This window comes from Papio anubis, chromosome 10, assembly GCF_008728515.1.
Source record: "Papio anubis isolate 15944 chromosome 10, Panubis1.0, whole genome shotgun sequence".
NCBI classification, from domain to species: Eukaryota; Metazoa; Chordata; class Mammalia; order Primates; family Cercopithecidae; genus Papio; species Papio anubis.
Window position 1 is genome coordinate 5,541,758 of NC_044985.1, and position 23,718 is coordinate 5,565,475.

A 23,718-nucleotide genomic window follows, 5' to 3' on the forward strand; every position below is an offset into this window, starting at 1 on the left:
ATTGTATATTGTTTCAGATAGCTAGAAGGAGAATATTAAATGTTCCCAAAACAAACGATAAATGTGTGAGATGATGGATGTGCTAACTACCCTCATCTGATCACTATATATATATACACACACATTGCTATGTACCATATAAATATATACAAGTATTATATTATATGTCAATTAAAAATAAACTTCAAAAAATGTTTGAACGACACTCTATATTTAAAAATTGCCATAGGGGCAATACGTTGTTGAGCGGCTACTTTATCTCAGATACTGCGCACTTTTTCTCATTTGATCCTTTCCCCAGCGTCACTGGCTGTGAGAGTTGAGCCAAGTGGCCAAACTACACGCTGCTTGCTGTCCTTTTCTGTCTGTAGGCGTCATCTAGTTGGAAGTCACTGGAGTCCCACACACCAAATGGCAGGAGCTCTTCCCTTGGACATATATGGGAACAGAAAATAATTGGAACTGAGGAGCAATGTCATAAGCTGATGGCCACTGGGGAGAAAGGAATGTCTGCAAAAATTTGAGCTGAGAACAGCTGAAGTAACTCTTTCTCATCCCCTCAAAGTTTCTCATATCCACCCCCCCGCAAAAAAAAGAAAAAAAAAAAAAAAACCTCCCTGAACGTCCTCAGCTTTCCCATCTTTCCCAGGCTGCCAATCCCAGTAAGGCAGGAGGGTTGTGAGTAACCACCATGTCCCTGACTGATCCCCAGTCCTCACCCAAGTATTTGAATACTTTTGTGGGAAGAGGGCAGGGACTGTTTCAAACATAAGTTGCTACACATAGAATTTCAGAATATGTGCATGTGATACAAATGCTTGTAAAATAACATAGGGAAGAATAGAAAAAATGTAGTTTGGGGCTATGAGGTCATTGCCTAACACAGTGGGCCAGAAGGAGAAGCTCTCTATACCTGATGCTGGTTTTCCTGGTTCATTCTCTCTCTGTGATTCTGACCATTGCAGATTTCCAGATATTATTATTTTTGTTATTTTACTACTTAGAAAGTAATGGCTGCTCCTAACAGCAACATATTTTGTGCAGACAGGAGCTGTTGGGGTCGGGTCACTGTGCAGATCATGGGCAAGTTACCCCTCCTGCCTATGGCAGGGAAAGGGCCATCTCATGCACTAGTGGGCTGCTGGGCAGCGTGCTCTTCCACACTTTTCTAATTCTAAGAATCTGTGTGTCTTAACATTTAATTTGACCTCATAGAACAAACCAGTGTGCAATAATTATGTGCCAGGCATAATGATCAACCCCACATTCCTTAAGGCTGTCGAACTCTCTTAACATCTCACTGTTCTGGTAATTCATATTCACACACACACACACACATTCTTTACATATTTTTCCATTTTTGATAACACTCTCATTTTATACATGTTTACTGGCATCCCTCTTGACACCATTCCTCTTAGGGACTAGTAATCTCAGCAGTGATCCTATCTACTAAAGTGTTCTGAAGCTTCCCCCAATAGCCAAGTTTGTGCTAAAACAAACAAATGAAAAACAAACAAAATACCTCAACTAGTTCTTCCAAAGTCTTACAAATACTTCTCTCGCCTTCTTAGGAGTTTTGATGCAATCAATGCCTCTTAAAGTATCCCTCCACCCGCTAATGTGATGTTCTGAAACCTCCCACTAACTCATTTTCACGTGACTCTTGGGGAACTCACTCCGTGACTTTTCAAAGTAAGTTTGACACCATGACAGGCTAATTCCCGGAAGGGATGGGGGTCAGAGCTGGGGGCTCATTATCACCTCCCTGAGCATCTTCTTCAGTGGCTTGGTTAGGGAGCTATGAGGCATTTCTACCCCTCCAGTTGTGCACTCCAGTGGTTCAGACCACCATCAGCTTCTTGCCTGGCATTGCCATGTCTGCTTGTCTCTGGAGAATCCTGGGCCCAGAGTTATTCTCGCTGTCCTCAGGCCTTCCTCTACCCCCTCTGCTTGCTTCATCTGTGAGCTTCCATTTCCTCCCTGGAGTTTTCTGTCCCCATCCCCTTTCATTAGGTTGACAGCAATGATAGACATTGCAAGTTTATAATTCCACAGACAGTGAATGGACAGAGGGAAGGTGCTGTCCCTAAGTCTAATAAAGCAAAGAATGAATTGAATGTTCTGGCCATGAGTGTGATGCAATTTCTCTGACACACTGTAATGCATTTATTTTCCATTTGGTATCATTTTCTTGTTGTTTATATATTAACATTGCTACACTGTAAAGGACACACATCATTTTTTGTGCATATACACAGAGATAAGATGTTCACAATGTGGAAATTAACAATAAAACAGATTTGAGCCTTAGCTTAAAATAAAACTTAGTCTAAAGATAAAACTGGACTGGGTGCAGTGGCTCACGCCTGTAATCCCAGCACTTTGGGAGGCCGAGGTGGGCAGATCACCTGAGGTCAGGAGTTCGAGACCAGCCTGGCCAACATGGTGAAACCCCATCTCTACAGAAAATACAAAAATTAGTTGGGCATGGTGGCACATGCCTGTAATCCCAGCTACTTGGGAGACTGAGGCAGGAGAATCGCTTGAACCTGGGAGGTAGAGGTTGCAGTGAGTGGAGATTGTGCCACTGCCCTACAGCCTGGGTGAAAGAGCAAGACTCTGTCTCAAAAACTAATAATAATAAAATAAAATAAATAAAAATAAAACTAATTTGAACCTTAGTTGCTTCCGGAATAAACATATGTGTAAAGAAATAAACTTTTGTCACTAGCAAGTACCCTATAAAAGTTTTAAAGGTCCTATCAATGTTGGAGCACTCAAGTTAGATCTAGCTGCTGCTTCTGCTGCTGCTGCTGCTGCTTCTGCCGCTGCTTCTTCTTCTTCTTCTTCTTCTTCTTCCTCTTCCTCTTCCTCTTCTTCTCCTCCTCCTCCTCCTCCTCCTCCCTCGTATTCAGGCAAAATCATCATCATTTTTATATTTATTTATTTTTGAGATGGAGTCTTGCTCTGTCACCCTGGCTGGAGTGCAGTGGCGCAATCTTGGCTCACTGCAACCTCCGTCTCCTGGGTTCAAGTGATTCTCCCCTCTCCGCTTCTCAAGTAGCTGGGATTACAGGCTTACACCACTACACCCAGCTATCGTTTTTTGTTTGTTTGTTTGTTTTTTTTGTATTTTTAGTAGAGAAGGGGTTTCATCATCTTGGTGAGGCTGGTCTTGAACTCTTGACCTCAGATGATCTGCCCCTCTCAGCCTCCCAAAGTGCTGAGACTACAGACGTGAACCACCATGCCTGGTCAGCATCATTATTTTTAGAAATAACAGATATTATAAATGTTGTTTTTCTAAAAAAAATGATAAATCTATATTTTAAAAAGTACTTAAACACATGATAAAGAATCCTCTTTAAAAAGCCGACGGTTTATCAAACCCTGATAAGATCCCTTTTCACTTACTAGACATCGTTACACTCCTTGGCTTAGCACGGGTATTCCATCATGGTTGAGCACCTACTCAACACTCCACTTTCATCTGGAATGCTTTTTCTCTTTAATTTTCTTCATTTTACTGGTGAAAAAAACAGAGCTGCTGGGAAGTAAATAACTTTTCCTGTTCTCAGTAAATGAGGAGGTCAGATTTAAAAACTAAATCCAGCTGGTTCCAAAGATTATGAGTTTCCCAAGGGCCACAACAGCCCATGGTGATCACCCTTGCCCAGAATGCCCTTCTCATTAGGTCAATTCTCTCATCCTTCAGAATTCATCATAAGTTTCCCTCTCCTAAGAAGCCCTCCCTGGCCTCTGTAAGCTGCCCATAACTGATCCAATAGGCCCTACCATCTTTATTCTAACATGTACTGTGTTGGGTTGTCTAACATGTACTGTGAGTTACCTGCCTAACACACACAAATCAATAAACTCCTTGGGAGCCACAACATATCTCATTCGTTCTTGGGTTCCCAGTGCCTGGCCCATGGTGAGTACCCAGTAAATTTAGAAAGAAGGGAAAAGAAAGAAAGAAAGAAACAATGGAAGAAAGGGAGAAAGAAAGGAGAGAAGGAAGGAAGGAAGGAAGGGAGGGAGGGAGGGAGGGAGGGAGGGAGGGAAGGAGGAAATAATTGAATAATTTGGTGAGACTTAGAAATTTTTAATATCTAAAAAATAATTTGTCTGGAACAGTACAACTCTCAGTAGTACTTATTTTCATTAAGTCCAGAGACACTTGTTCTTAGACACTGTCTCACCTAGAGTGTGTTATCCTTGAGTTGGGTGTATATGTGTGTGTGTGTGTGTGTGTGTGTATGTGTGTTTTTTAATGAAGTCTCACTCTTGTTGCCCAGGCTGGAGTGCAGTGGTGTGATCTCAGCTCACTGCAACCTCTGCTTCCCAGGTTCAAGCAATTCTCCTGCCTCAGCCTCCTGATTACAGGCGCTTGCCACCATGCCCATATAACTATTCATTTTTTTTTTTTTTTTGTATTTTTAGTAGAGACAGGTTTTCACCATTTTGGTCAGGTCGGCCTTGAAATCCTGACCTCCAGTGATCCACCCACCTCGGCCTCCCAAAGTGCTGGGATTACAGGCATGAGCCACCATGCCTCGTCCGAGTTGGGTGTATATGTACCTGGAAAATCCCAAGGGCGGCATGCCAAATGAATTTGCTAGAACCTGGTGGTCCTGTTGGAGTTGAGCAGTCTCTGCATTGGTTTAGCCTCCTTCCCACCTGCATCTGAGGCTGTAACATCTCAGAAAATGTACTCAGGTTTGGGATCCCACCAACTGCCTGGAACCTACTGACCGTTGCCTGTGTTTAGGGTTCCATCTCTTTTCCATGTATGTGAGATTGCCTTATATGCTGAGTCCAGTAGTTTTCAAATTTGTTTCCAATTGGAACACTTTATTCAAATGATGTGGACAGTGAAGGCTAGTACAGAAAAGAAAAAAATGTAGAGCTGCACGAGTTGAAGTGGGAGGGGTGCTTAGGGGGAGCCTCACTGTCTCTCCCCCATCATCCCATCTCCACCCCACAACTTCGTTTGGCCTACATAATGCCTTGGTCTCCAAGGAGTACAATGGAAACCATTTGCCCCTTCCGAGAGAGCCCAGCCTACTGGAATTTGGTCACAGATCTCCAGGGCAGCTTTTTGTATCACTCATGTGAGTCCCATGAGCCACAGCCCAGAAACCACTGCCTCCCTGCAGGTCTGACCCCTAGGACCTCATGCTCTAAGTATTCAGAGGTCAGATCTGACAAGCTTGCCTTGGATATTTGGCCAGGCTTTAAGTTGATCAATGTTAGACTCTGTATACATCTAAGTAGACATAACTGGCTTCAAGAAAGAACCTCGCATGGAAGAGATACTACACTCCTCCTGAAGTAGGGTATGTTGGACCTATTTCAAAGCAGCTCTAATACTCAGCCAAGGATCACCCAGTACTTTGTGACAAGACATTTTATTATTATTTATATCCTACTTGAAAGTCAGCAACACATGATGGGGGGATGATGGACTAGAACTCAGGGTCTAAAAGTCCAAATAAAATGCTCAGCATCACTAATGATCAGGGAAATGCAAGTCAAAACCACACTACTGTATTACCTTACTCCTGCAAGAATGGCCATAATCAAAAAATCAAAAAATAATAGGTGATGACATGTATGCAGTGAAAAGGGAAAACTTCTACACTGCTGGTAGGAATGTAAACTAGTACAACAATTATAGAAAACTGTGTGTAGATTCCTTAAAGAATTAAAAGTAGAACTACCATTTGACCTAGCAATCCTACTTCTTGGTATCTACAGAGGAAAATAAGTCATTAAACAAGAAAGATACTTGCACACGTATGTTTATAGCAGTGCAATTTGCAATTGCAAAAATATGGAACCAGCCCAAATACCCATCAATCAACTAGTAGACTAAGAAATTGTGGTGTGCGTGTGCATATAGATATATATTATTTATCAACTAGTAGATAAATTGTATATATACACATATGCCTGTATATATACACAAACACACACCCCACAATATCTTTATTTTACACACACACACACACACACACACACACAACATGGACTATTACTCAGACATAAGAAGGAACAAATAAATGGCATTTGCAGCAACATGGATGGAACTGGAGACTCTTATTCTAAGTGAAATAACTCAGGAATGGAAAACCAAACATTGTAAGTTCTCACTCTTCAGTGGGAGCTAAGCTTTGAGGATGCAAAGGCATGAGAATGATACAATGGACTTTGGGGACTCAGGGGTAAGGGTGAAAGAGGGGTGATGGACAAAAGACTATAAATTGGGTTCAGTGTATACTGCTTGGGTGATGGGTGCACCAAAATCTCAGAAATCACCATTAAATAACTTATTCATGTAACCAAATACCAACTATTCCCCAAAAACCTATGAAAAGAAACAATTTGAAAAATAAAATAAAATAAATTTAAAAAGTTCAAATATCTAATTCAGTATCTTGACCTGGGACTTAGGGTAAATACTCCCGTATATCGGTTGTACAAGAACATAATTTTCTGTTTTACCATTTCTCATCATTCTACTCTTCCTACTCTAATCTGTTTTCCACAAATATGAATATTATGACACATATTTGGCCATGTGACTCTAGTGCACCTAAAAAACCCCAGGGCAGCTGGGCACGGTGGCTCATGCCTGCAATCCCAGCACTTTGGGAGGCTGAGGTGGGCAGATCACTTGAGGTCAGGAGTTCAAGAACAGCCTGACCAACATGGCAAAACCCTGCCTCTACTGAAAATATAAAAATTAGCCAGGCATGGTGGCATATGCCTGTAATCTCATCTACTTGGAAGGCTGAGACAGGATAATTGCTTAAACCTGGGAGGTGGAGGTTGCAGTGAGCCAAGATCATGCCATTACACTTCAGCTTGGGTGACAAGGGCAAAACTCTGTCTCAAAAAAAAAAAAAAAAAAAAATCCAAGGCTTTCTAATTCTATATGAGAAATTCCAACTTCTTACCATGACATTCAATGTCCTTTTCTTACCTTTCCGACTTTATTATGTATGTATTGTTCATATCTTAGTCACACACCTGAACACTCAGTATACCCCCAGATGCTTTTCCTTGCCTCTGCACATTGTTATGTTTTTGTTTTATTTTGTTTCTGTTTTCGCCTTAGCTGAAAACACCCACCTGTCTCCTAATACGTCTGGCAAGCTCCTCCTCATTATTTAAGACCCAGTCCATGGGACCCAGGTCCCCACCTGCCCCAAAGACTAATAACATCTTTCTTTTCACCTTATTGCCACTCTGGTCACGTTGAATACAAATCTCAATTTATCAAGACTCTTTTGTCTTTCTCATCCTCTTGAATCTAAGCTCCCCTAGGAGAAATTGTTGCTTATTCATCTTCGTGTCTACAGAGAATAACATGGTACATGTTATCTTAAATCTCCAGAAGACATTTGTTGAATAAAATAGCCACTATGGAGAATGTTATCACCACTTCATCCAAATTATAAACTAACATTTATTCAATGCCTGCTGGTGTAAGACACTAGAGAAACAAATGGCTATAATGCTATAGTTCTATCTTCAAAAACTTTATAATCTAGTTGAAGAAGACAAAAGCAACAGTCACAGTGGCTGATCTGATGTGCCTACTTTGTATTAGGCACCTAACGTGGTACTAAAGGTAGTTTTTTCATAAAATCCTCAGATTAATAAATGGAATGTTACAGAAGTATAAAAACTCCACAAGTAAAACTGTAATGAGAATATCAATAATGAAATGGGATTTAAACTGAGGAGTACAGATGTATATAAAGTATGTGTCCTTTTCACTATGTCATGCTACCTCAAAAGAGATGTGTGGCAGCGTAAAAGGATGAGTGGATGGATAGAGGAATGAACGTATCAGCAGAGGGAAAGGGAGAAGCTTTGATCAGCGCTACAGAATACATGTTTTCTGAATTCAAAATCAATAAGCAGTTATAAGGGTCGAGGTACATCCACACGAAAGTTCACTGCAGCACTATTCACAATAGCAAAGACATGGAATCATCACAAATGCCCATCAATGACAAATTGGATAAAGTAAATACAGTATATAGACACCATGAAATACCATGCAGTCATAAAAAAGCATGAGATCATGTCTTTTGTGGGAACAGGGATGGAGCTGGAAGCCATTATCCTTAGCAAACGAATGCAGGAACAGAAAACCAAATACCTCATGTTCTCACTTACAAGTAGGAACTAAATGATGAGAACTCATGGACACAAAGAGGAGAACAAAAGATGCCAGGGTCTACATGAGGATGCAGGATAGGAGGAGGGAGAGGATCAAGAAAACAACTATTGAATACAAGGCTTAGTACCTGGGTGACAAAATAATCTATACAACAAACCTCCCTGACATGAGTTTAACTGTGTAACAAACTTCAACATAAACCCCAGAATCTAAAATAAAAGTTAAAAAAATGTGTGGAGGTAATCAGAAAGAGTTTGTCTGAGAAGGTTTGTAGAAGCAAGAGAGAACTTAGTTTGGAAAACAAAGAGTGATATACTACTAGTTATGATGTAAACAGAGCAATGTAGCTGGATCTTACCACACGTGAAGCTGCAGAACTGTAAGGCAGTGGAGCTGATGAGAACCTTAGCAGTCATTTGCACAACCAACCTCATCATTTTGAAAAGTAGGGAAACTGTGACCCCACAAAAGGAATGGGAACTTGAAATGAAATGGTAAAGAAAGAGACCACACTGGCAAGGAATGCCAAGGAGTTTACCTGTTTCTGTAAACAGCTATTCCATTAAGAGCTGCAAACAAATGTGTGACACAAAGTGATATTTAACAATGTTAGAATGCAAGAGAAAGAAATAAAGGGCATTCAAATAGGAAAGGATGAAGTCAAATTGTCCCTGTTTGCAGATGACATGATTGTATATTTAGAAAACCCCATCATCTCAGCCCAAAATCTCCTTAAGCTGATAAGCAACTTCAGCAAAGTCTCAGGATACAAAATCAATATGCAAATATCAAAAAGCATTCCTATACACCAATAACAGACAAACAGAGAGCCAAATCATGAGTGAACTCCCATTCACAATTACTGCAAAGATAATAAAATACCTAGGAATCCAACTTACAAGGGATGTGAAGGACCTCTTCAAGGAGAACTACAAACCACTGCTCAACAAAATAAAAGAGGACCCAAACAAATGGAAGAACATTCCATGCTCATGGATAGGAAGAATCAATATCGTGAAAATGACCATACTGCCCAAGGTAATTTATAGATTCAATGCCATCCCCATCAAGCTACCAATAGCTTTCTTCATAGAATTGGAGAAAACTACTTTAAAGTTCATGTGGAACCAAAAAAGGGCCCATATTGCCAAGACAATCTTAAGCAAAAAGAACAAAGCTTGAGGCATCACGCTACCTGACTTCAAACTATACTACAAGGCTACGGTAACCAAAACAGCATGGCACTCATACCAAAACAGAGATATAGACCAATGGAACAGACAGAGGCCTCAGAAATAACACCACACATCTACAACCATCTGATCTTTGACAAACCTGACAAAAACAAGAAATGGGGAAAGGATTCCCTATTTAATAAATGATATTGGGAAAATTGGCTAGCCATATGTAGAAAGCTGAAACTGGATCCCTTTCTTACACCCTATACAAAAATTAACTCAAGATAGACTAAAGACTTAAATGTTAGACCTAAAACCATACAAACCCTAGAAGGAAACCTAGGCAATACCATTCAGGACATACACACGGGCAAAGACTTTATGACTAAAACACCAAAAGCAATGACAACAAAATCCAAAATAGACAAATGGGATCTAATTAAACTAAAGAGCTTTTGCACAACAAAAGTAACTATCATCAGAGTAAACAGGTGACCTACAGGATGGGAGAAAATTTCTGCAATCTACCCATCTGACAAAGGGCTAATATCCAGAATCTACAAAGAACTTAAATTTACAAGAAAAAATCAAACAACCCCATCAAAAAATGAGCAAAGGATATGAACAGACACTTCTCAAAAGAAGACATTTATGCAGCTAACAGACACATGAAAAAATGCTAATCGTCACTGGTCATCAGAGAAATGCAAATCAAAACCACAATGAGATACCATCTCACACCAGTTAGAATAGCAATCATTAAAAAGTCAGGAAACAACAGGTGCTGGAGAGGATGTGGAGAAATAGGAAAATTTTCAAACTGTTGGTGGGAGTGTAAACTAGTTCAACCATTATGGAAGACAGTGTGATGATTCCTCAAGGATCTAGAGCTAGAAATACCATTTGACCCAGTGATCCCATTACTGGGTATATAACCAAAGGATTATAAATCATGCTACTATAAAGACACATGCACACATATGTTTATTGTGGCACTATTCACAATAGCAAAGACTTGGACCAACCCAAATCCATTAATGATAGACTGGATTAAGAAAATGTAGCACATATACACCATGTAATACTATGCAGCCATAAAAAAGGATGAGTTCATGTCCTTTATAGGGACATGGATGAAGCTGGAAATCATCATTCTGAGCAAACTATCACAAGGACAGAAAACCAAACACCACATGTTCTCACTCATAGGTGGGAACTGAACAACGAGATCACTTGTATGCAGGACAGGAAACATCACACACTGGGGCCTGTCATGGGGTGAGGGAATGGGAGAGGGGTAGCATTAGGAGAAATACCTAATGTAAATGATGAGTTAATGGGTGCAGCAAACCAACATGGCACATGTATACATATGTAACAAACCTGCACATTGTGCATACATACCCTAGAACTTAAAAGTATAATAATTTTAAAAAAAGAATGTTAGCCTGGGTGCCACAATGTACATGTAAGAGCTAAAGGGAAAGACACAAAGCACTATGAACCTCACATCATCAAAGGGACGACTGATCTGGACTCTGGACCAACACTGAGGGATAAGAGTTTGCTCTCATTCTCCCTTTACTATGGCATTGCTAGTTTCTTGCTTTGCCACTTCACTTTGAAAGAGCAGGCTCTTCTCCATGTCGATTCCTTTCCATTCCACATCAGTTCATGTCAATCCCAGACTCAGACAGCTTCCTATGCATCTTTCGGTTTCTACTAACCAGATTGTCCTCACCAAACAGCTACCCTTTTAGTTTTTACCACCTCACATAATGGCACCCCTCTGCACGGGCTGCTCAGGTTAAAATTCTAGGAGCCATACTTCTTTCTTTTGTTTCATTTTCCTAACCAGAACCCCATACACATGCCCCACACCAAGTCATCAACAGCCCTCTGGTCTCTGCTAAATACATCTGGCATCTTTGCACTTCCTTAATTGTCTGCGACCATGCCCCAAGGCAGTCCATCACCATCTGTCACTTGGACAACTACAACACATCTGAACTTGTCTCCCAGATTCCAGTCTCACCTCCTCATTCTCCCACAGCCATCCATTCTCTACACAGCAGTCAAAAATAAGCATTTACACTATAAACCAGATGCCACCAGTTAAAATGTTTAATGGTTCTCCAGTGCACTTACAATAAAATCCAAATTCTTTGACATGGCCTGCAAGAAACTATATCATATTCCCCTGTACCTCTTTGGTCTCATTTCATTCCACACTTGCCCTCACCCACTAAGCTCCAACTACTACTGACCTACTTTATGTTCCCCTAATGTGCCAGCTTACTCCTGCTTTGGGGACTTTATTCCTGCTGTTCTCTGTACCTGGAATGCTCCTGTTACAGGTCTGTGCCAGGAAGCCTCTCCTTATTCACATCTTAGGTCCCATGAGATCCACACAATAACGTCTCCATATCCACACACACCCACTTCAGCACCTCCAGCTAACTGTTTTCCAAGCTGTCAATCATAATTGATTAGTGTATCATGGAATCAATATCAGACTTCAATATTTATTAGTACTAATAATTGCAAACCCTCCATAATTGCAACTATAGGAATTTCATTTTCTGACTACAATCTCTTCCCTTTCTAATTCCCTTCCTCTAATGCCAGGACTCCTCCAATACTTAGTGTAAGGGCTAATCTCACCACCTGCTCAGAGCTCTTAACTCCTTTGTGTCCTCTCCTCTCTCCTTTCCCAGCTCATATTGCTTGGTCCATCATTATCCGCTCATCTACAGCCTCAAGTCCCTTGGCCCATTCTTGCTTCTTGAATGTGGATATTTGCTTGGCAGAACTATGACTGCTTACCCTACTTTTGAATAGTTTATCTGGTGGAAGATAACACAAAAAATGCACACTGTTTACAAGCCACTTTATATCCATGACTGCCAACTTCAGGTGGGCCTTTCCCCTGCCCTCGCAATCTCAGCTTCTTTCTCCTATCGATTCACCTATTGACTAAGGGAACCATATAATGGCTTCTCTTCATTTCTGCCTTCTCCTTCCTCACTCTCAGCTAATAATCTTGTCTCCGTCTTCTCGAAGACAACTGAAGCATTTATAAAAGAACCACAAAGTCCTGCCTCCATATTTACTGACATGTCAATAGCTGAACCATTATGCACTGACTTTCCTTTTATTAATTTAGATGAATTATCCTCACTTTTATCTGATGCCAACATATTATTTCCTTCTCATCGTTATCACCTTGTAAAGACATCACTTAGACAACACCCATTCCTTTACAATTCTCTTTAAAATTTGATTCTTTCAACTATATAATTCCCATTAGCATTTTTGTAACTAAAAGGAAACTTCCGCAACTTTCTTTCTTTTTTTGAGACTCAGTTTCTCTCTTATTGCCCAGGCTGGAGTGCAATGGCGAGGTCTTGGCTTACTGTAAGCTCTGCCTCCAGGGTTCAAGTGATTCTCCTGCCTCAGCCTCCCAAGTACCTGGGATTACAGGCGCCTGTCACCACACTCAGCTGATTTTTGTAGAGATGGAGTTTCACCATGTTGGCCAGGCTGGTCTCGAACTCCTGACCTCAGGTGATCCACCCACCTCGGCCTCCCAAAATGTTGGAATTACAGGCATGAGCCATTGCACCCGGCCTGCAACTTTCTTAGCATTAGCTAATGTTATATTTCTCTGCTCCTTTCTGGTTTACAGTAAAACTCTTAAGGCATTATCTATACTTTCTCGAATGCCTCTTTTTTATTTACTCTTAAAATTTACTCCAATCAGATTTTAACCCTAAGCTACCACCAAAACTTTCATTTCATTACTACTTCAGTTGATAAATCTAATTTTCCTTTCATAATCACCATCTTATTTTTATTAGTTTTTAACACAGTCACATTCTTTTCTTTCTAAAATGCTTCAATTTCAAAATATTTTTCTCTCCTAGTTTCCTTCCTACTTGACTGGTCATTCATTCTCTATCTCCATTGCTGATTTCTCGATGTCACGTTGCTTTCTTCATGTTAAAGTCCCCGGGCTCAGTCTAGGAACCTCTCTATCAATACTCACTGCCTTCACAATCTCATCAAGTGCTGTGGTTCCATTTACCATCTGTTTTGTCTCCTGGGCTACTGTAATAATAGAAATTTGGAGGAAGTTTGAAATCGAAGTATCAGTAAGTCCACTTGCCCTCTAATGGTTCAAGGGAAGAATCCTTTCTTGTCTCTTTTCAGCTTCTGGTAGCTCCTGACAATCCTTTTTGTTCTTTGGTGTGCATTGCTCCAATCTCCGCTTCTATCATCATGTTACATGGCCCTCTTCTCTCTGTGTGTCTCTATTTTTCTCTGTGTCTCTGTATCCACATCTCATTTTCCTTAAAAAGACACCACTCATTGGATTTAGAACCCATTTTATCCAGTATGACTTCATTTTAACTTAACTTATTACATCTGTTAAGACCTTATTTTACAAATAAGTAAAATTCTCAGTTCCAGGTGGGCACGAATTTGGGGTAAACAAAATTAATGACCTGTTTTTACTGTTATTACCAATATCATTAAAATATCATTGGTTACTCATTTTGTTCTAGGGACTATCTCAAATGCATTTCATATATTTCATCATTCAATCTGAAAAATATGGCATATCCATAATTAACTGTATGCTAATTTTACATATGGGAAAAATGTAGATCTGTTTAATTGGGTTAGACATTTAAATATCAGTCATTTCACACAGTTCTTCCCTCTAATTTGGCTGTGGTCTACCATTTTCCTGAAGGTTAGCATCCATACTTGGCATCCTTCCTTAGCACCCAACATAGAAAATAAAAACATTTAATGAAAACTCTTTAAATAAAGACATATGATAATCCCATTCAGTTAGGTGTCACAGAGAAAAAAAATAAAATACAATTTGTGACCATTCTGAAGTCAAACTTCATTGTCAAGAGCTTGTCCTGGAACCATTGCATGTACAATAGAATGTTAAATGTATAAGACGCTGATGAAAGAAATTGTAGAAGACACAAATAAATTGATAGATAGCCCATATTTATAGATTAGAAGAATCATTATTGCTAAAATGTCCATACCACCCCAAATGATCTACAAATCCAATGCAGTTCTTATTAAAATTCCAATCATATATTCGAAGAAATAGAAAAACAATTCTAGAGTTCGTATGGAATAAAAAAGATCCCAAATAGCAAAAGGAATTTTGAGAAAGAAGAACAAGCCTGGAGGCATCACACTTCCTAATTTCAAGCTATATTACAAAACTATAGTGATCAAAACCTTATACCTTATGTTATCCAGGTTGAATTCCTAATTAGAAAGAAACAAAAACAAAACAAAACAAAACAAAATAGTATGGTACTGGCGTCAAAACAGACACATAGACCAATGTAACAGAGGAGAGACCCCAGAAATAAACCTATACATTTGTGATCAACTAACCTTTGATAAGAACAGCAAGAATACACAATGTAAAAAAGGACAACCCCTTTAATAAATGGTGTCAGAAAAGCTAGATACACATATGCAAATGCATTAAGTTGGATCCACATACAAAAATTTACTTGAAAATAAAGACTTAAATATAAAAATCTGAAACCATAAAACTCCTAGAAGAAAACATGGAGGAAAAGCTCCTTCATATTAGTCTTGGCAATATTTTTTTGAATATGACACCAAAAGAATACACAACAAAAGCCAAGATAAGTGAGACTATATCACACTAAAAAGTTTCTGCACAATATAAGTAACAGTTGAAAAAATGAAAACGTGACCTAGAGAATGGGAAAAAATATTTGTACTACATATCTGGTAAGGATTTAATATCCAAAATATATAAAAAATTCAACTCAATAGCAAAGAATAAACAATGACAAAAATGAGCAAAAGTTCTAGATAGACATTTTTCAAAGAAAACATACAAAAGACCAACAGATCTACAAAATGGTGCTCAATATTGCTACTCATCAGAGAAATGCAGATTAAGACCAAATAAGGTATCACTTCACTGTTAGGATGGTTATTATCAAAAAGACAATAGATAACAAGTGTTGGCAAGGGTGTGGAGAAAATGTAACCTTTGTACACTTTTGTTGGGAATATATACTGGTATGGCAATTATGGAAAACAGTTGGCAGACTCTTCATCAAATTAAAAAGAGAACTACTATATGATCCATCAATCCTACCTCTGGGTATATACTCCAAAGAAATGAAATCAGTATCTTGATAATGTATTTGCACTTCATGTATATTTCAACATTATTCAAAGTAGCCAAGATATAGAAATGATTAGAGTGTTCATTGAGAGATTAGTGAGTAAAGAAAATGTGGTACATTATTTAGCCACAGAAAATAAAAAAAAAATACTTTAATTCTCAATAACATTGATGATATTGGAAGACATTATGCAAACTGAAATAAGCCAGACACAGAGAGACAGACACTGTATGTCCTCACTTATATGTGAAATCCAAAAAGGTAGAAATCATAGAAACAGAAGGTAAAATAGTGGTTTCAAGGGACTGGGGGTTGGGGAAATGAGGAGATGTTGGTCAAACTTTCAATTATAAAGTGAACAAGTTCAGGCAATCTAATGTAAAGCATGGGTGGTGATGGATGTGTTATTTTGTTTATGGTAACCATTACACAGTGTTTATATTATCAACCCATCACATTGTACATCTTGAATGTATTCAATCTTTATTAGTCAAGAAAACATTTTTTAAATGCAGTGAGATGACTCCAGATTTTTAAAACATTAAATATTTTTAAGCTTTTTGGAAAAAGAGACACTTTATGCTTAAAAATTATAAACTCTATGGAAAATAAAGACAATTTTTATGACAAAAGTAAACATTAAGAGTATTTTCCATAATTTCTAGCTTAAGCAAGGTAAGAAAAAATTAGAACAGAAAAGAATTAGCTATCCTCAAGAGAATATTCTCGAGAATTAAGATGTCAGATAGGAGTCAGGACTAGCTTGCAGCTCCCACTTGGGTGGACAGAGCAGTGTGTGGAGACTCACCTCATAAACTTTTGCTCCAAGAACTACCACAGGAACATACCAGGAAAGCTAAGAGAATCCACAGACCTTTTGAAGGAACTGGATCACCAGAACAGGTTCCCTGAGATACCGAAAACCTGTAAGTCGGCTTGCTTTCTCTGCTGGGAAACTCATAGTCTGGGGCAAGTTCTCAGCCCTGGTCTCTGGCTGCCTGGATATAGACTCAGTGCTGTTGGAGGGGCACAATGAAAGTAAGACCAGCCTTTAGGACTATGGACTACATGGGAGTGGGGTGAGGCCTGTGACTGTATGCTTTCCCCTACTTCCTTGGTGACCTGTATGATTCAGCAAAGGCAGCCATAATCCCCCTGGGAATACAACTCCATTGGACTGGAAGTCACACCCCATCCTCCACAACAGCTGCAGCAAACGTCGCCCAAAGAGAGGCTGAACTCAGAAACACCTATCCCTGCCCCTACCTGGTGGTCTTTCTCTACCCGTCCTTGTAGTGGAAGACAAAGGTCATAAGCTGTTGGGAACTTTATGACCCTGCTTCCCACCTGAGAAACCTGAGTACTTAACCAGGTGTTCCTAAGGCAAGAATGTATCCTCCTTATAGGGCCACATCTGATGCATTCTTAAAAGTGCCCCCTCCTGGATGGAGGCCAACCAACATGCAATCAGCACTCTAAACAAAAACACAACCAAAGACCCTCACAGAATCCACTTCATTCCCCGGCTACCTCCACTGGAGCAGGGGCTATTACCCACGGCTGCAAGACCAGAAGGCAAATCATATCACAGGACTCTTTGCAGAAGCTCTTCAATACCAGTGCAGAGCCCAGTAGCTCTATTGGGTCGCTAGACCCAGAAGAGCAAGAACAGTCACTACAGTTTGGCTCACAGTAAGTCCCATTCCTAGGGAGAGGAGAATGCCCATCCAAGGGAGAACCCCATGAACAAAAATATCTTTTTTTTTTTTTTTTTTTTGAGGCGGAGTCTGGCTCACATAAACCCAGGCTGGAGTGCAGTGGCCGGATCTCAGCTCACTAAAGCTCAAGCCTCATGGGTTTTGCACCATTCTCCTGCCTCAGCCTCCCATTAGCTGGGACTACAGAAGTATTCGCCACCTCGCCGGCTAGTTTTTGTATTTTTTAGTAGAGACGGGGTTTCATTGCATTAGCCAGGATGATCTCGATCTCCTGACCTTGTGATCCGCCCATCTCGGCCTCCCAAAGTGCTGGGATTACAGGCTTGAGCCACCGCGCCCGGCTGAACAAAAATATCTTAACAGCAGCTCTTGAATCCCATATCTTCCCTCTGACATAGTCTACCCAAATGAGAAGGAATCAGTAAAACAATTCTGGCATTATGACACAATTTCTTTAACATCCCCAAAAGATCATACCAGCTCACCAGCAATGGATCCAAACCAAGATGAAATCTCTGAATTGCCACAAAAAGAACTCAGAAGATCAATTTTTAAGCGAATCAAGGAGGCATCAGAGAAAGGTGAGGTCCAAATTAAAGAAATCAAAACCATGGTACAGGATATGAAAGAGAAATTCCTCAGTGAAATAGATAGTAAAATAAAAACAATCACCACTCCTGGAAATGAAGGACACACTTAGAGAAATGCACTGGCAAGTCTCAGCAGTCCAGTCAAACAAGCAGAAGATCTTCAAAGCTCAGAGAAAAGGCTGTGAAATTAACCCAGTTCAACAAAGACAAAAAAAAAAAAAAAAGAATAAAAAAAAAAAAATGAACAAAGCAACCGATGAAATCAAGATGAAAATTACAAAAATTCTTTGAAATGAGCAATAATAGTGACACAATCTATCAAAACCTCTGGGATACAGCAAAAGCAATGCTAAGAGGCAAGTTTATGGCATTAAATGCACACATATGTTTATTGAGGCTCTATTCACAATAGCAAAGACTTGGAATCAACCCAAATGTCCATCAGTGACAGACTGGATTAAGAAAATGTGGCACATATACACCATGGAATACTATTCAGCCATAAAAAAGGATGAGTTTGTGTCCTTTGTAGGGACATGGATGCAGCTGGAAACCATCATTCTCAGCAAACTATCGCAAGAACAGAAAACCAAATACCACATGTTCTCACTCATAGGTGGGAATTGAACAATGAGATCACTTGGACACAGGAAGGGGAGCATCACACACCGAGTCCTATTGTGGGGAGGCAGTAGGAGGGAGGGATAGCATTAGGAGATATACCTAATATAAATGACGAGTTAATAGGTGCAGCACACCAACATGGCACGTGTATACAAATGTAACAAACCTGCACGTTGTGCACATGTACCCTAGAACTTAAAGTATAATAATAATAATAATAAATCTACATTTAAAAGTCCAAAAGAGCACAAATAGGCAATATAAGGTCACATCTCATGGAACTGAAAAAACAAGAACAATCTAAGCCCAAAGCCAGCAGAAGAAAAGAAATAACAAAGATCAGAGTAGAAATGAATGAAATTGAAACAACAACAACAAAATACAGAAGATAGATGAAAAAAAGCTGGTTCTTTGAAAAGATAAATAAAATTGATAAACTATTAGCAAGATTAACCAAGAAAAGAAGAGAGAATATCCAAGTAAGCTCAATTAGAAACAAAACGAGATATTACTACTGACACCACAAAAAATACAAAAGATTATTAAAGGTTACTATGAACACATTTATGCACATAAACTAGAGAACCTAGAGGAGATGGATAAATTCCTGAAAATATACAACCCTCCTAGATTAAATGAAGAAGATATATAATCTCTGAACAGACCAATAACAAGCAGTGAGATTAAAATGGTAATACAAAGATCGCCACCAAAATAAAAGGCCAGGACCAGGTGGATTCATAGCTTAATTCTATCATTAATTCAAAGAAGAATTGGTACCAATCCTATCGACAATATTCCAAAAGATAGAGAAAGAAGGAATCCTTCCTAAATCACTCTATGAAACTAGTATTGCCCTAATACAAAAACCAGGGAAGGATATAACAAAAAAAGAAAACTACAGACTAATATCCCCGATGAACATAGATGCAAAAATCTTTAACAAAATACTAGCCAACCAAATTCAACAACCTATCAAAAAGACAATCCACCATGATCAAGTGGGTTTCATACCAAGAATGCAGGGATGGTTTAACAGACATAAGTAATAAATGTGATACAACACATAAACAGAATTAAAAACAAAAATCACACGATCATCTGAATGGATGCAGAAAAAAGTATTTGAAAAAAGCCAGTATCACTTTAGGATTAAAACCCTCAGCAAAATGGGCATACAGGGGACATACCTTAATGTAATAAAAGCCATCTATGACAAAGCCACAGCCAAGATTATACTGAATGAGGAAAAATTGAAAGCATTCCCCCTGAGAAGCAGAACAAGACAAGGATGCCCACTTTTCCACTTCTAGTTAACATACTAATGGAAGTCCTAGCCACAGTAATCAGACAAGAGAAATAAATAAAGGGCATCCAAATTGGTAAAAGGAAATCAAACTGTCACTGTCACTATTTGCTGATGACATGGTCGTATACCTAGAAAACTCTAAAGACTCATCTAAAAAGCTCCCATAACTGGTAAATAAATTCAGCAAAGTTTCAGGATACAAAATTAATGTACGCAAATTAGTAGCTCTGCTGCATACCAACAGAAGCTGAAAATCAAATCAAAATCTCAACCCATTTCACATTAGTGGGAAAAAAAAATTAAAAACCACTACAAGGAAAACTACAAAACACTGCTGAAAGAAGTCATAGACAGCACAAACAAATGGAAACACATCCCATGCTCATGGATGGGTAGAATCAATATTGTGAAAATGACCATAGTGCCAAAAACAATCTACAAATTCAACATAGTTCCCATCAAAATGCCACCATTATTATAAAAAACAATCCTAAAATTCAGATGGAACCAAAAAAGAGCCTGCCTAGCCAATGCAAGACTAAGCAAAAAGAACAAATATGGAGGCATTGCATTACCTGACTTCAAACTATACTATAAGGCCATAGTCACCAAAACAGCTTTGTACTAGTACAAAAATAGGCACATAGACCAATGGAACAGAATAGAGAACATAGAAATAAAGCCAAATATTTACAGCCAACTGATCTTCGACAAAGCAAACAAAAACATAAAGTGGGGAAAGGACACCCTATTCAACAAATTGTGTTGGGATAATTGTCAAGCCACATGTAGAAGAATGAAAGTGGATCCTTCAACTCTCATCTTATACAAAAATCAACTCAAGATGGATCAAAGACTTAAATCTAAGACTTACACCATAAAGATTCTAGAAGATAACATCAAAAAAAATCTTATAGACATTGACTTAGACAAAGACCTCATGACCAAGAACTCCAAAGCAAATGCGAGGAAAACAAAGATAAATAAACAAACAGGATTTAATTAAACTAAAAACCTTCTTCACAGCAAAAGAAAAAATCAGCAGAGTTAACAGAAAACCCACAGAGTGGGGGAAAATCTTCACAATCTATACATCTGACAAAGGAATAATATCCAGAATCTACAATGAATTCAAACAAATTAGCAAGGAAAAAACAGACAGTCTCATTAAAAAGTGGGCTAGGGACATGAATAGGCAATTCTCAAAAGAAAATATACAAATGGACAAAAAGCACATAGAAAACTACTCAAAATAATTAATTATCAGGAAAATGTAAATCAAAACCACAATGAGATATCACCTCATCCTATAAGGATAGCCATAATCAAAAAATTAAAAAAATTATAGATGTTGGCATGGATGCAGTGAAAAAGGAACACTCCTACACTGTTAGTAGGAATGTAAACCAGTGCAACCGCTATGGAAAACAATGTGGAGATTCCTTAAAGAACTAAAAGTAGATCTACAGTTAGATTCCGCAATCCCAGTATCTACACAGAGGAAAAGAAGTCATTATATGAAAAATATACTTGCACATGCATGTTTATAGCAGCAAAATTTGCAACTGCAAAAATATGGAAACAGCCCAAATGCTCATCGATCAACAACTGGATAAGGGATGTTATTCAGTCATAAAAAGTTATTACATGAAAAAGATACTTGCACATGCTTTATAGCAGCCAAATTTGCAATTGCAAAAGTATGGAAACAGCCCAAATGCTCATCGATCAATGAGTGGATAAGCAACCCTACTCAGCCATGAAAAGGAGCAAAGTAATGGTATTTACAGCAACCTAAATGCGTGGATGGAATTGGAGACTATTATTATAAGTGAAGTAACTCTGGAATGAAAAATCAAACATTGTATGTTCTCACTCATAAGTGGGAGCTAAGCTATAATGATGCAAAGGCATAAGAATGATACAATGGACTTTGGGGACTCAGGAAGGGGTAGGGGCATAGTGAGGAATAAAATGCTACATATTGGGTACCGTGTACACTGCTTGTGTGATGTATGCACCAAAATCTCGGAAATCACCACTAAAGAAATTATTCATGTAACGAAACACCACCTGTTCCCCAAAAACCTATTGAAATTTTTAAAAAAATTTAAAAAGAGAGAGAATATTCTCAGCTTTTTGAGAATTTCTCATGAGTCAGTAACTGTACTGCACTAAGCATTTTCAGATCCACTCAATTATGATGGTTTTCTGGGCTCAATTCATTTCTTATTCAAAAACAACCTTGAAAACTCTCAGAGGAAGTAGTAAACAGGTACCAAATCCTCCAAACTATTCAGTGATGGGTTCTGGTTTACTTGATTCAGCTCTATTCTAAGCACCTTAATAAGCAACAATTATCTTCTTCTATTTCCATGCTTCTGTTTACGTTTGCACAAAATATTCTACAACCTGTCTTACCTTTAACTCAAAATGCATTTGCCTAGAAAAAGAGTCCCCTTACTGGGAATGAATACAGACCAATTGCTACTCTTCCGTGGGACCCTGTTCTGACAGGTTTCCTTATTGTATGCTTCACTGAATGGCAGCCCTTTTTCAAGGAAATAAAAATACATTGAATTATGAAATCAAGTGTTTCTTTAATTTATATTTTTCAGTTCATATGTACAAGCAAAACCAAACCGGTTCCTTGGTTCAGGCCTGCCCTTTGAATTCAGTCTCTGTAGCATATATAAAAGGTACACTTCACAAAACTCCACGGAAGAAACTGGCCGATGTTTTATGGACTTAGAGATTTTATTGAGCTACTGAAGATCTGTTTTTCTTTCTTCTGAGACCCAATTAGAGTCACTTACATTTACAAACTCTCTTCTCTTATTTATATATAATTTACAGGGTTTGAAGGCAATAGTCATTAGGACTCAACAGAGTAATTAGTCTTTAAAGTATTCAGGATGAGGCAGCTGTGTACATTTTATGTTCACTTTTTATGATTCAATTGCTTTTAAATATAGATGATTTTGAGTATGACACTTAAAACTTTTAAATATTTGGAACTAATGTCAGCCATTCTGTGTTTCTGAAGTTTTTTTTTCTTAAGTTTTGGTAACCACAGATACTGCCAGCGTAAAAAGATGCAATTTTACAGAAATATTGGGTCACGATTTGTGGTTTGTTAGCTGGTTGGTTGAAATGCCACTGGGAGTGACATCTTCTGTCTAACAAGGAGCGCATGCTCACATTATTAACATCTCTGCGATCCCAGTGCGGGGCTCAGCTGGGAAGCAAACCTTCCATCCACATACAACAGGCAGATAGTCAACACCTGTCATGTACCAGGGACAATGGCGTGGACGCTGGCTACAGAAGGAGACACAGACTTTCTCCCATGACACTGAAATCTAGTGATGAGTTACTCATAACAATAAGCAGACTCTTATAATACTGTGAAGAGAAATGCTGTGAGGGAACACCCACAGGCGGGAGAGCTGGAAAATCGGAGAAGACATGGAAGGAAAGATAAACCCTGAATTAGGGTCTTGAAGACCTTAATTATTAGCCAAGGGTCTTGAAGACCCTAAAAATTAGCCATGAGGATGAGAAGGAAACAGAGGCATCTTACTAAAGGAAAGAGCATGTCCAAAGCAGAGGGATTTAAAAAAAAAGATGGAGTGCAGATGTATGGTTGGGTGGAAGGCGGGTGAGCATGCTTGGAAAAAGTAGAAGGAAGTACTTGCTGAGCAATTTGAGAGGTGAAACCAAACTCCGATCCTGAAGGGAGGCATTACCTCTTTTGAGATATGACTTTTTTAACTAACCCATCATTTGCTTTTTCCCAGTGTTATTTATGGAGGTAATTTCAAAAGAAGCACTACTGTGAATGGTGGCTTAGATACATTTTCCAATGATGTCATTCCAGGGAGTGG

The 23,718-nt window shown here is 38.9% G+C and overlaps 1 protein-coding gene across 1 annotated transcript in view; it reads right to left on the bottom strand.

The window, feature by feature from the left end:
* CNTNAP5 (contactin associated protein family member 5) overlaps positions 1-23,718 on the bottom strand; it is an 832,800-nt gene that overhangs the window by 61,601 nt on the left and 747,481 nt on the right. The window lies entirely within an intron of this gene.